At 35.0% G+C, this 14313-nt stretch overlaps 1 protein-coding gene across 5 annotated transcripts in view; it reads right to left on the reverse strand.

Annotated features, from left to right (window-relative positions):
- CWC27 (CWC27 spliceosome associated cyclophilin) overlaps positions 1-14313 on the reverse strand; it is a 250306-nt gene that overhangs the window by 167832 nt on the left and 68161 nt on the right. The gene's annotated exons all lie outside the window — the stretch shown is intronic.

Consider the following 14313-nt stretch of genomic DNA (forward strand, 5'->3'; position numbering starts at 1 on the left):
AGTGGAAATATCCTACTGTTAGAAAAGTTTCTTCATTCTACTATTTATGTGCCTGAAAGAGTAGTGTTTTATTTATCAAAATAAATAAAATTACTAGTAAATCTAAAAACCATAAGAAATTGCACATTTATTACAATGTTCTCCATTTCTGTTTTGTTAATTCAGGTTTTAAAAGAGTGTCTCTGTGCTGTTAAGAGGGGGACATATGCAGGCTCCAGAAACCGTCAGTTGTTTTGGCGGTGGGAGCTTGGGGAACTCCCAGAATTGCAAACTCTTTTCCTGTTCTACATCTGAATCCAAGGACAATCTTTAGAAACAATTCTTGCTTCACCAAATATGAAGCTTGCTTTTGGAGATGGCTCAGGGGAAAGGATTAAGAGCTTAGGTGTACACAAGTCTTGAAGCATAGTATAAGCAAATGACTGGGAAACTTTTGGACCCCAGGTATAGAATACATATGTGTCCTTGGAGTTTACGAAGAAACTTTAATTTCAATCAAAGCAAACAGCAGAAAATACAAAAAAGGGCATACATCAGTAAAAATCAAGCTAAGATATAAATGCTTGGAAATCTCTCCATTTTCCTTTTGAATGTGTCACTGCATTGAGTATTACCTTTTGGCCAGACTGAGAAGAGTGATTATCATCTAGTCTAACTTAGAGTGAAAGGCGTTTCATAGAACGCCAAAAACCAAATTATAAACATGAGGTTAAAACAAAATATAAAAGTATTCCAGACCTTTTGTAGGGTCTTAGCAAATTACATCAAAGTTGCCTTGTTTAAATAGAAAGTTCCTTTGTATTATGATATGTAGAAGAATACTAAGTTTGTAAGAGGAGACGTAATAGAGCTTTATATAAGAGTTCATTTAAAGTTCGAATAAGAAAAGAACAAATGTTTGTTTCTGGTTATAAAGATGACAGAAAAAATTGTACTTATTACTCTTTTATGTAAACAGATGCAATTCGATAAATACTGAAAATTTTCAAAGAAATAATTTGATTTTACTTTCTTTAAAATTTGAATATAAATGATACAATATTATTTCCTTTAAAAAATGGCAAGGGGCAAATTTTGAGGTTGGTTCCCAAAAAAATTCACCATTGATTTTCCTCTATCTCATGTTCAGTGATACTAAACAAATTCATGTAACTGTTATTTACTATTCTAACAGAATAATTTCATTTGATGTGACTGATCATTAGCATAAAGGGTCCTGTTGGCCTCAAAAATACAGTTAAGCTAATTTTACATTTAATCAGAAGTTACAGCAAGTGTATTAAAAAAATACAGGCAATCAATAGCTTGTATATTCTGGATATATGATGAATTTAAATTAAGCAAAGACTAACTTTGACTATATTCAGAGACTCAACATTTTCCTCCTACATTGTGTAGCCAAGATGACAATTAGCCTCTTAGTACAAAGCTCTGAGTGAAGGCCATAGGAAAGACAGAATCAAAACTCTGAGTATGTCACAGAGCTAACAACTTTCAAGTAAAATCCAAGTTGCAAAAAATATATGAACTGAAAGCAAAAGCCTACATAAAGCAATACAAATGGTCGTTTAACTACAAGACTAGCCGAGTTGTGCTATTGTTTAACACTGAAGGCCAAAACAATTCACCAACCCCTTTAATACCACTGAAAACACCTCTTAAGGCCACTTAAGATGCAGAAGGAATCATCTCAAGAGCACACACTGATCAACTGATATTAAGAGAATCCACTTACAGCATATAAATGGAAGCATTTACTCCTCCATGACTGCTATCAAACAATCCAAAGAACGCTCTTCAAATTGAACCAATGTCAAAAAAATACATAAAGAACTGTCTCTGAGCATCTTCAGAACTAAAATGTGTCATCTATTTGGTTTAAGTATGAGCTGATTTGAAAGCAGTGAGATGAACCCGGAGTTTCCAAATATCCAGAATTAATGGAATACCTATATAAATCTGTAAAATATGAAAATATAATTTGCAAACCCATAGGCTTACTCTATGCCAGGCAGTGGTATAAAAGCTTATATATATTAACTCATACCCTCCCACAAACCGTATAATATCACACTATTATAAATTCACTTTACAAATAAAGCTGAAGTAATTACTAGTTCTCGATCTCTAGATCTTATGGCTAGGCAGAGCCAGATGCATCTGAGTGTGCACGATGCCTTAAAACCACTACATGAGCAGTTCTCAAACTATGGTTCACAGACCTTGAAAAACTATAAAACCATGTGAAGAGTCTGTGACCTCAAAAGTATTTTAGTAATACTAGTAAGATGTGATTTTCCCTTTCCAATGTGTTGACATCGGCTTTACTGATGGTACAAAAGTGACTGTAGGTAAAACTGCTGGAACCATGACATGATCAAGGCAGTGGCAGCACTAGGGTATAAGTCATTGTAATACTTGTCACTGCCAGGAACTCAGTGAAGAAAACATTTTTTAAACCAGCTTCACTTATGAATACCCTTGATGAAACAGTAAAAATTATTAATTTTATGAAACTTCAACCCTTGAGCACAATATTTTATGTGATGAAACTGAAGTATTGCATACAGCACTTTTTCTGCATATAGAAATGTAGCTGTTCTGAGGAAAAACATGCAGTTATTTGAATTGTGAGGTAAAACAGTTTTGTTTTTTCAAATAATATACCACTTTTATTTGAATGAACAACAGACAAACTGGTTATTCTGATCTGGGAACAAAGTGATACTTTTACTTCAAGGAAAAGGACTGAAGATGGTAAATTTGTTGACAATGATAAAATCTGAGTTTTCAAGGAAAAGAAATTGAATTTTAGAAAACTGAGAACCACACTATCACTATACTGGGAGACTCTGGAGATCAGTGACCATATTAATGAATGTGATTTTTTTTTTAAATTGCATGGCAAACTGTATCAACATTGGTAGATCTGCATTGACTAACTGGATCAACACTTTCCAAATAATCAACGCATAATATTAAAAAAATCATGCATGGTAAAAGATCCATTCAAGGTGCAAATTAAACCAATGGGTTTTAAAGTATAGTAGATTATGAAGGATCTACTGGTTTTACATTAACCTATAAAAAATTAATACTTCTTAAGTTTTGAAATATTATCAAAGAATAACCATAATTAACTGAAAGGGCTATTAAATACTCATCTCTACTCAAACCATATATCTGTGTGAGAACATATTTTCCTCCTATAATTTAACTAAAACAACACACAACAGACTCAGTAAAGAAGTAGACATGGGACTCCAGCTGCCCTCTATTGAGCCAGTCATTAAACAGATTTGTAAAAGTATAAAACAATTCTACTTTTCTAACTAAATGTTTTTTTTTTTAATTTAGGGAAATAGGCTTTTTTTTCCTAATGTGTTATTTATGTTAAAATAAAATGAAGTTGACTATTGCTATTTTAAATTTATATTAATAAATATTAAGTTCCTTGGGGTCCTCAATAAATTTTTAAGAATATAAAGGATTCTGAGACTAAAAGTTGAGAACTGCTACACAAAGCTGTACTGTCACTATTCTATATGTGTGAGTTTGTGTGTATCCATGTACACGTTAGGGGATACAGGGAAAACAATAGCCCTTGGCTGCTCCTATATTTGCTACCCAACTTCTAGAGCTTTGTTTTGGTTGTGAAGGATGATTCTCTATTTCCCTATGGGGAAGAGCGTGAACGGACCACAAACATGAAAATAATCTTAGCAACTGTAACTCTATAACTCAAGAAATTGTTATTCAGCATTAAAATAAAAGTAGTGTTCTAAGCAGAAAGTAGTAATAGTAATTAAGAAAGCTGTGAGGGTCAAATGGCCAGCAAAACTATATAAGCACTCCTGAATATTTGAAAAAACACAAAATTAAATGTGTGATTCACAAACAGATCATATTTATAAAGTAAGGCAAATACTTACACAAGCATAACATAATGCAATATACCATATGTTCAAATCTTATCCATCTCTGAAGATCTAGCTGAGATATAAGCCTCTTAAAATATGCCCTAAAGACATCAGATGCTAAATAGATTTTAACAAAAAATAGGTGAATAAACTGATTAAAATGATTCTCCTTCCACAGACCTGCCATTGAAATTATTGTCAGGATATATTTACAATTGTGCATATGCGCCTTACATGTAGTTCTAAAGGCATTTTATAGATTTTACACATACACACTAATGCATATGTATGCAAAGTTACATATTTATCCCTTAACATCTTTGTTTCCCTAGTGGCATTCCAAGAGATCCCAAATTAAATTTCCCAAATTAAGAAAAACCAATTACAAGTTATAGCCTGCTTCTACAGGAAAATTTTCTTCAATTCTAAATAAAAAAAACAAACAAAATTACAAATATGATCCATTTATGAATCAGTGAGCACCCTGACATTGAGCCAATAAATTCTAAAACTGGAAACTGACTGAATTTCCTGGACCCAACAAATAATCTAACAAAAAAAGAATGAAACATATGAGTCATAAAAGGTACAGGTGAGTCAGGTTTTTAGAAAACCCAAATCAAGAAAGGTAATTTTATTAGTCCTATTAACAGCTTAATTATTCTTTTGTAATCAAATTTATCTTAAACATCAGAATACTGAAAATCACACTTTCATTTCACACCATCACTGGGATTATCACTTGCCTAATTCATAGATCCAATATTCACTCATTCTTTCACAATGGCTGAATAATTTATTATATACCAGATGCCACTGGTAGAAGTTGTGACTAGTTCCTTAGGTGGTTTCCTGGCCTTTTGCTCGTGTGTACTATTTAGGGAGTAGAGGAAAAATAATGTGAAACTTACCAGCTGCTTCCAGAATTTAACATGTTGCAGTAGTCTGGTGAGTGGTTTGGAAGCTTTCAGAGGGAAGCACATGACAAAGTATGCCAAATTGACATTCAGGCTCACTGAAACTGCTTAGGTTGTCCCTAACAAATGATCTTGATCTAGTCACTTAACCTCTCAAAGTTTTATCTGCTAAATGAGGAAGCAGAATTGTAGCTCAGCTGGTAAAGAATCCACCTGCAACACAGGAGACCCTGGGTCAGGAAGATCTGCTGGAGAAGGGATAGGTTACCCACTCCAGTATTCTTGGGCTTCCCTGGAGGCTCAGCTGGTAAAGAATCTTCCTGCAATATGGGAGACCTGGGTTCGATCCCTGGGTTGGGAAGATCCCCTGGAGAAGGGAACAGCTGCCCACTCCAGTATTCTGGCCTGGAAAATTCCATGGGGTCGCAAAGAGTTGGACATGGCTGCACGACTTTCACTTTCGTGGATCCTCCAGTTTTAAACTTACATAGTTCTATTTAGGTGCTGTGAACATTTGGCTTAGAACTATTGAGACAGGAGATTATATGCTTCTTAGTAGGAAAATGAAAGTAGTATAAATGACTCATCCTAGCTATTTAAAAATGTACTATACATTATTCGTGTTTTCTTAAATTAAGAAACTAAACAGTAAAATGAAGAGTATTCAGAAAGAATCACTCGAAAGGTTCTGAAAATATATTAGAGAATATCATTCTAAGTACAAAGTTTCTTGAAAACAGAAAAAGAAACTATTATAACTGATGTAATTTTAATGACTATGATTTACTGACTGCTTACTAATTCACCTCATCATATAACAATCTGGTAAAAAAGATATTTTAATTCCTATTTGAAAATGAAGAAACTGAGGCTCAGATTAAATAATTCATCCAAAGACACTAAATTAAATAATGGCACCACTGATATTCTAATCTGGGTCTGTCTGACTATAAAGCAATACTCTTCCCACTATAACAACATCATGCATTTCAATTCCCACAAATGAGTATCTTTTTTATAGTCAAGCTTTAATTGCTAATAGTAATGGGAAAAGGAACAACATGGAAAAATAAATCCCACACACACATGGTATCACACTTTATGACATGGAACGAATTCCAGTAAAACGAGTTCCGGGGCTGGGTGAGATTCTAGATCGGACGGCTTCTTAGGCCATTTTCCAAGTCTCGAATCTAAGCAGTCTTCTTCTTTCACTGAGGCTTAAATAGGTTATCTAATGCATTTTCCCACTCAGACATAAATGTATGATTTATATACATCAATCGTAGATTAATCACAAATAATAAGCACATGATTTCAAGAAGTAATAGTGGGGATCTTCTAAGAAAAGGATCCAAAAACTTGCTGTTTTAAAACTTTCTATTTTCTTTCATTGGGTTTGTTTAAAAGAAAAACATTGAAAACTCAAAAGACCATTCTAACCCGGGCTAATAATGCTTTCTTAAAGATAGGAGAAACTTGCTCCAAAGAAAAATATACTGATATGATTTTTCATTTCCATGAATTTTTCCTGTTCCTAGGGTACAGCAACAAAATTACCACACACACACAACACACACAGTATTCTGAAAAAATTAAGTAGGACAAATCCAAGAAAATTTACCAACTAAAAATTTATTCTTTTATAATCAAGAAGAAGCTGAGAAAGATTTCTAAGTATTATAAAAGTATTATATAAGATTAAATTGAAAGCAAAGACATGAAACCAACAGTTGTCTTATATTATGAACTACCGCAAATAATCAAGTAGTAAGAACTGCAGTTAAAATAACTATTAAGTTATTAATTGAAATAACTAATGAAGTAGAAAGTCAGAACTTATTACTCCATCTTTTAGTTTTTCAGAAATAGGATAATTTCCAAAAATCTGATAGGTCAATGAAATTTATAAGCTACCAGGTATAATTCAAACATTAAAATGCATCTAAGGTCCCATCAAAAATCTTGGGATCATTTATAGAACATTCCAAACAACCACAGAAGGATACAAATTCAAGTTCACATGGAACCTAAGCCAAACACTGGACCAAAAACCAAGCCTCAATAAATGTTAAGGAACTGAAATCTTACAGAATATGTCCTCTAACCACAATGAAATCAATTTAGACATCAGTAACAGAAAAATATCTGGAAAATTCCCAGATATTTGAACAATAAACAGCACACTTCTAAATGACCCATAGGTCAAAAAAGAAACCACAAGGGAAATTAGGAAGTATTATGAACTGAATGAAATTGAAAGCACAATTGTTATCAGCCCAGGTTTGACCAGTCTTCCCTGGTGGCTCAGACAGTAAAGAATCTGCCTGTGATGCAGGAGACCTGGATTCGATCCCTGGGTCATTGATATCCCCTGAAGAAGGGAATGGCAACCCATTCCAGTATTCTTGCCTGGAGAATCCCATGGACAGAGGAGCCTGGCGGGCTATAGCCCATGGGGTTGCAAAGAGTCAGACACAACTGAGCAACTAAATTACTAGGTTTAACCAGAGAAACAGAACCAGTAGAATTTCTTCTTCAGGGAAGCCTCAGCTCTGCTCCTCAGCTTTTCAATTGATTGAATTAAGATTCCCAGATTATTTTGGATAATCTGCCTTCAATCACTGATTACTGATTTTAATAGTATCTACAGAATACCTTCACAACAACACCAACTGGAAACAGTGGCTGACTTTATTTTGGGGGGCTCCAAAATCACTGCAGATGGTGACTGCAGCCATGAAATTAAAAGACGCTTACTCCTTGGAAGGAAAGTTATGACCAAGCTAGACTGCATATTAAAAAGTAGAGACATTACTTTGCCAACAAAGGTCCATCAGTCAAGGCTATGGTTTTCCAGTGGTCATGTATGGATGTGAGAGTTGGACTGTAAAGAAAGCTGAGCGCCGAAGAATTGATGCTTTTGAAGTGTGGTGTTGGAGAAGACTCTTGAGAGTCCCTTGGACTGCAAGGAGATCCAACCAGTCCATCCTAGAGGAGATCAGTCCTGGGTGTTCATTGGAAGGACTGATGTTGAAACTGAAACTCCAATACTTTGGCCACCTGATGTGAAGAGCTGACTCATTGGAAAAGACCCTGATGCTTGGAAAGATTGAGGGTAGGAGGAGAAGGGGATGACAGAGAATAAGATGGCTGGATGGTATCATTGACTCAATGGACATGGGTTTGGATAAACTCCGGGAGTTGGTGATGGACAGGGAGGCCTGGTGTGCTGCGGTTCATGGGTTCACAAAGAGTTGGACACAACGAGCAACTGAACTGAAAGGTCTATAGCCTACCCAAGTTGATAGCTGATGAAACTGACAATCATAACAATATGTTAAAATCAGTGAGATCCAGAGAAGGTCATGCTTAGAGGGAACATTAGAGCTTTTTATAATAGAAAAGAAATTCCAAAATCAACTATCTCAGCTTCCAGAATAAAGAAGCTAAAAAAAAACCAAAAAACAAGACAATAACAACAACAAAGAACAGACAAGAAGAAAAAGAAGAATGAGCAGATTAAATAGAAAGTAAGTAAAAGAAGGAAAGTGGAAAGCTACTTGATTTCAAAACTATTTTATATTATAAATCATGTAAATAGGTATCTCAAAGACTTTTAATCACATATGCAATGTGACAATTTGAAAAATTCTCAGTTTCAACTTCTCCTTGCTTACCATGCTCCAGATACAACTTTCACAGAAGTTGAAATGTGGATGCATCCTTGAAGGTAGAATGAAGTTCAAGCCCTTTGTTTTCAAGAAAAGACACCAAAGATCAAACAGCTAGGGAAAAGTTGAGCAAGGACTAGCACCTGATTTTTGAAACGGATTCCCAGAGTTCTTCCCATTGTAATTTGCAATCTCCCAGTTGCTTTACATGTCACTAAAAATCTGCCACATCTAGGCGACTATGCTACAGTAACCATCAGGAAAATTACCACCATATCTATCTGCTCATTTTCTTTTACTTCTTAAATTTATCCAAAGGACAGCACATAAAACACCTTTATGCATATTCTTTCTGGAAAATCCCCTACAAAATAAACATATTTTTTCAGCTGAGAGATTAGAAAAAGGCACCTATTTTCTGGAGTCCAGGTAGCCCCTCACCAGTGCACAAGGCTTGAAGTGGAGCTCCAGCCAGATTCCAGCCCATGTTCACACTCTCTGGCTAAGTCCTCTTTTTCAGGTTACAATGGGTAAAACTGTATTCAGTAGTCCTACTTAATCATTTGCTACACTATCAAATGCACAAAATCAAGTAATGTCATTCCATAAAAATACGCCCTTCATAAATGAGTTGAATGTATATAAAACAAAATTAAAAAAAGGAAAAAACCACATTTTAAAACTCTTAAGCTGTATCTTAAAACTCTTGGCATACAGAAGTTCTAATATTATAAATATTCAAGGAGAATCTCAATGGTAAGAGTTAGACAGAAAAGTTTATTAACAATATTTCATTTTAAAAAGTGACATTTTATGTTTGTTTTATTTAGCTAGATTTGAAGTGTTTCTGTAAGTGCTATATTAAAAATCACATGGAAGGAAAAAATAAAGCAACATGTTTTCCTAAGCAATAAATGTCATCATTGCAAGGACATTTATCTTTCTAAAATAAAACAGTTGCATATACTAGCTAAAGTTAGAATTTTATCTTCTAAATTTGCTTCCTTAAGTGAACAAGTCCATAATCACATTTGTAGACACATGCTATTTTTGTTTTATGAAGTTGTCATTAAGTTTTTATTATAAACAGGATGTTCTCAAAAATAATACTTCCATTTTTATAAACATTTAAAATGAAACAAATGAAATAAAAATAGTAATTAACAATTTCAGTAAAACACATTATCTTAGAAGATTTCTTTTACTAGCAAAATTACTCCTACAATCCACTTACTGCAGTTTAGGTTCTGACAATTGGCAATATAAATGGCCTTAAAACACACCTTCAGGAAAACTAATTAACTTCATCTGACTTAACAATCAGAGAAGGCAATGGCACCCCACTCCAGTACTCTTGCCTGGAAAATCCCATGGATGGAGGAGCCTGGTAGGCTGCAGTCCATGGGGTCTCACAGAGTCGGACACAACTGAGCGACTTCACTTGCACTTTTCACTTTCATGCACTGGAGAAGAAAATGGCAACACACTCCAGTGTTCTTGCCTGGAGAATCCCAGGGACGGGGAAGCCTGGTGGGCTGCCGTCTATGGGGTTGCACAGAGTTGGACACGACTGAAGTGACTTAGCAGCAGCAGACTTAACAATATTTTACTTGGATTTTCTGTGTATTCAGAGTACTCTGTCTATACCATTTGGAACTTTTCAATGTATTACTTTCTTAAGTAATTTCATGTGCTCGTCATTTACAGAGCATGAATTAGGCAATAATCACATCTGATGCAGACAGAGTACATGCTCGGTAGTCAACAGAGGGATGTAGGAGGTTAGACAACCAGGATGTTTATGAAGAACAGCAGTGACTAATTTTCTTTCTAGGCAGTCTTGGCTTGTCTCTCTACTTTGTCCCCATGGATCTCTTCTACCCTGTTGGTGTCATACCCTTTAAACACATACATCCCCTTAAACACTACTCTGGCTGCCATCCATGCTTAATAATTATTGTCGATTACCTGACAAATTAATTTTTCATTTTATTTTAAAATATGCCATGGTTGGAAGGAGTACCAAAAGGTGGGCTGTCCTATGCTCATTAAAGACAGGGTTGGATTGCAAGGTAGCAAAGGCACTTTAAACTCTATAGTCATGAGCCATCAATAGCATCATGTTTTAAAAGTGGTCTCACATGCAGTATTTCATCTGATCTGACCACAGTCCTACTGAGACAGGGAGGGCAGGTACTAATCACATTTTACAGGTGAAGAACAGATTCAGAAAAGTTGACTTGTTCAGATCTCACTTAGAGTAAACAAAGCAATTCAGTATTGTTTAAATTGTCATTAAATTTGAGTAACTTTCAATATGGGTTCTCTGGTGGTATGGAGTGAAGTGTGAAATGAAAGTCACTCATCGTATCAGACTCTTTGCAACCCCATGGACTATATGGTCCATGGGATTCTCTAGGCCATAATACTGGAGTGGGTAGCCTTTCCCTTCTCCAGGGGATCTTCCTGACTCAGAGACTGAACCTTCATCTTCTGAATTGGTAGGCAGATCCTTTACCACTGGCCACCAGGGAATTCCTATCTATATTTGATATCATATTTCAAATGATTCTGAGAATGTTTTGATCATTTGGAATTCTGAGGAAATTAAAGACACTTTCAGTCTAGAATGCTGTTGTTATTCTGCCAAGAAATACACAGAGGGAATACACAGAGGGAAGCCCTCTGCTGGCTTACTGGTAAAGAATATACCAGGAGGAGATGCAGGTTCGATCCCTGGGTTGGGAAGATCCCCTGGAGGAAATGGTAACCTACTCCAGTATTCTTGCTTGGGGAATTCCATGGACTGAGGAGCTTGGTGGGCTACAGTCATTGGGCTAGCAAAAGAGATGGACATTACTTAGTGACTAAATAACCAGAACTTTGATTATTCAAATAAAATTTTTAGCACAGTGCCAGAAATAAAACTTGTTTTTATCTTGCCATTAGGCAGATTCATATATTGCCTTAAACTGCTACCTCATTTACTATAGGCACTCATTTTCCAATTATAAAAAGTAAAATAAACATGACTACCAGCTATAGTAGTCTCACCAAACTCTCCTTTCCAAAAATGTATAAATCCAAAATTTACCTAACCTTAAATCTTTCAAACTGATATACTTTGGTTGAAAAAAAAGAAATTGATCTATGCTTATCTGTACATTTGAATTAATACAAAAGGCAAGCAAAAATGAGTTATATTTCCACTTTGCTGTCCTGGAAGGTACCTCATCTATCCTAAACTATCTTTCCAGCTTTATTTCCAACTATATCCTCTCCTCTAGACACAACAGATTGTTCCTCAAATACACTCTGTACTTTTCTCAGTTTCCTCTACTGGAAATGTCCTTTCCCACCCATTTCCTCTTATTCAAACTCTACCCCTTCTTCAAGGACTGGTATTAATGCTATCTACTTTACATACATGCAGACTTCCTGACCCCTAAGTCAGAATTAATCTCTCCCTCCTCCATGAGGCTACTGTACTTTCTCTGGACCTCTGTTTTATACTGAGTTCATTGTGTTTTATAGTTCATGGCTATATATCTGGCTCAGCTCAGAGCTTGTGGCAAGGGAGTATCTTTCTTTAGTTTTATACCTACCACATGCATACTGTAGATGTATGAAAAACTGTTTTTACCTAATGCAAATTACTTAGCAAACAGAACATTGTCTTAGATCAGGCTTTCATCATATCTCACTTGGACTTGGTCTAGTAAAGCAGTCTCCTGGTCAGTTTCCTCAACCTCTAATTCTGGCTTTCTCCACTGTATTTTCCATATTACTACCACAGTGGTCTAAGACAAAAACCTGATTATGTCCCTTTCTAAATTTACACTATTCCCCACTGTCTAAAGGAGATCTTGACATGACCCTAGCCTACTTCTCTTCCATTTTGCACTGTTAATTCATGCAGATGTGCATCCATGTTTACACATGTTTCCATATTCATCAGAACAGCAAATTCTCACCTATACCCTTGTAAGAACATCTACAAGATCCATCATTCTAACAGCTCATTCTTTATGCCTCATCTCAGGGGAGGTATAATATGGCAGTTGAGTTAAACATATCTGTGTTTAAATCTTAGATTGTCCTTACTTGGGAGAGTAATTCTGAGTAAGTTAAACTTTGCAAATACAATTGAGGGAAGACTGGAAAACTCTCTAGCTTCACCATTCTTTTCCTGCTCTCTTTGCAATACAACTCTGCTCTAGTGGTTAGATGGGCAACATCAACATTTACTGTAAAATACAAAAATAAGAGCCAGCATTAAAATCTAAGCTCTAGGTTCCTTGTCAGAAGAAGTACTTGCTTTACTTTAAAACAAATAAGATTTAAAAACAAATAAGCTGTACTCTTTGTTTTCTTCTAGCTCCTTATTCACTGTATACTAAAATATGAAGTAACAAAACAGAAAATTTCAAATTCTTTTCCAGTTACAATAGCTGTTCATCTCTGCAAGGATGTACATACTGTACATTTTCATACATGTTTGCCTCATATATCTTTGGTGAAGTCTGTTCAGATCTTTTGTCCATTTCTTAAATTGCTTTGTTTTCTTATTTTTGAGTTTTAAGAGTTCTTCATATACTCTGGATACACGTTTTTTTTATCAGAAATGTAATTTGGAAATATTGCTTCCCAGTCTATGGCTTGTCTTTTTATGACCCTAATAGCATTTTCTGCAGAGCCAAAGTATTTAAATTTATTAGTGTATTTCATGTTTTTTGTATCTTAAAAACTCATTATCAAATCCAAGTTCATATGGGTTTTTCTCCTTTGTTTTCTTTCAGAAGCTTAGATGTTTTACATTTAGTTTTATGATTTTGAGTTAATTCCTATTTAAATGTGTGTATGTGTCAAGATTCACTTTTGGAGCATATCGAATTCTATTCTATTACCATTTGTTGAAAAGACTACCATTTCTCAATCAAATTGTCTTTGTACTTTTGTCAGAAATCAGAAAACTATATTTGTATGAATCTATTTCTGGGTGCTGTATTCTGTCCCATCAATCTCTCTCTACCCTTTAGCCATCTATTATTTCTTCCTCTTTAAGATTTAATAGGTATGCAATGCTCTAGATTTGGTAAACAGAATATGCTTAATTAAGTATCCCTTCTAGTTCAAGGTTCGTGTCCAATGTATTTTAGTTTGATTTATGAGTTTCTTTCCATCCTAAGAATAAAAAAATGGAAATCTAACAACAATAACAAAAAGTTGACCTAAGCAGAAATTGACTAATGTGTAGCAGAAAAGTAATGTTGTAGCATGCAATAATATACTAAGGCTAGGCAATTGTGCTACCTAGAAACCGGGAGTTTTTCAACATTAAAGGGCCCAGATGAGGTAAATCCCTTTGGCATAATCTTGTTTCATATTAGATTTATAGCTCTATAGTTGTTTTAATTGCTTGCACTTTGTTTTAACCCGGTTTAGATGCCAGATGTTCATCTATATTAAACTTCAACAGTTATAGTGCTATAAATAAAAAAGAGTAACTCAAAAATACATACATTACAAACATTCTTAAAATGTTACTTTAAAAACTTTTAAAAAGAACAAATTAATCTTCTCATACGCAAATATGCCTTATGTGCTTTTTGTGGTGGAACAGTCATTTATCAGTATTTTATGAAAAGTACCTTGAGTTAGTAGGAGCTTTTACACGTGGTAAAAGGCTATTACTTAAACTCCATGAATTAAGATAATTCTAACATTTCTCCATTTTATGGCTCTAGCACCAAAGACCCAAAGCAGTGATGCTGCATTAGACTGCAGCCCCACTCCGGAGGC

This window comes from Bubalus kerabau, chromosome 18 (genome assembly GCF_029407905.1).
Source record: "Bubalus kerabau isolate K-KA32 ecotype Philippines breed swamp buffalo chromosome 18, PCC_UOA_SB_1v2, whole genome shotgun sequence".
Lineage (NCBI taxonomy): Eukaryota > Metazoa > Chordata > Mammalia > Artiodactyla > Bovidae > Bubalus > Bubalus kerabau.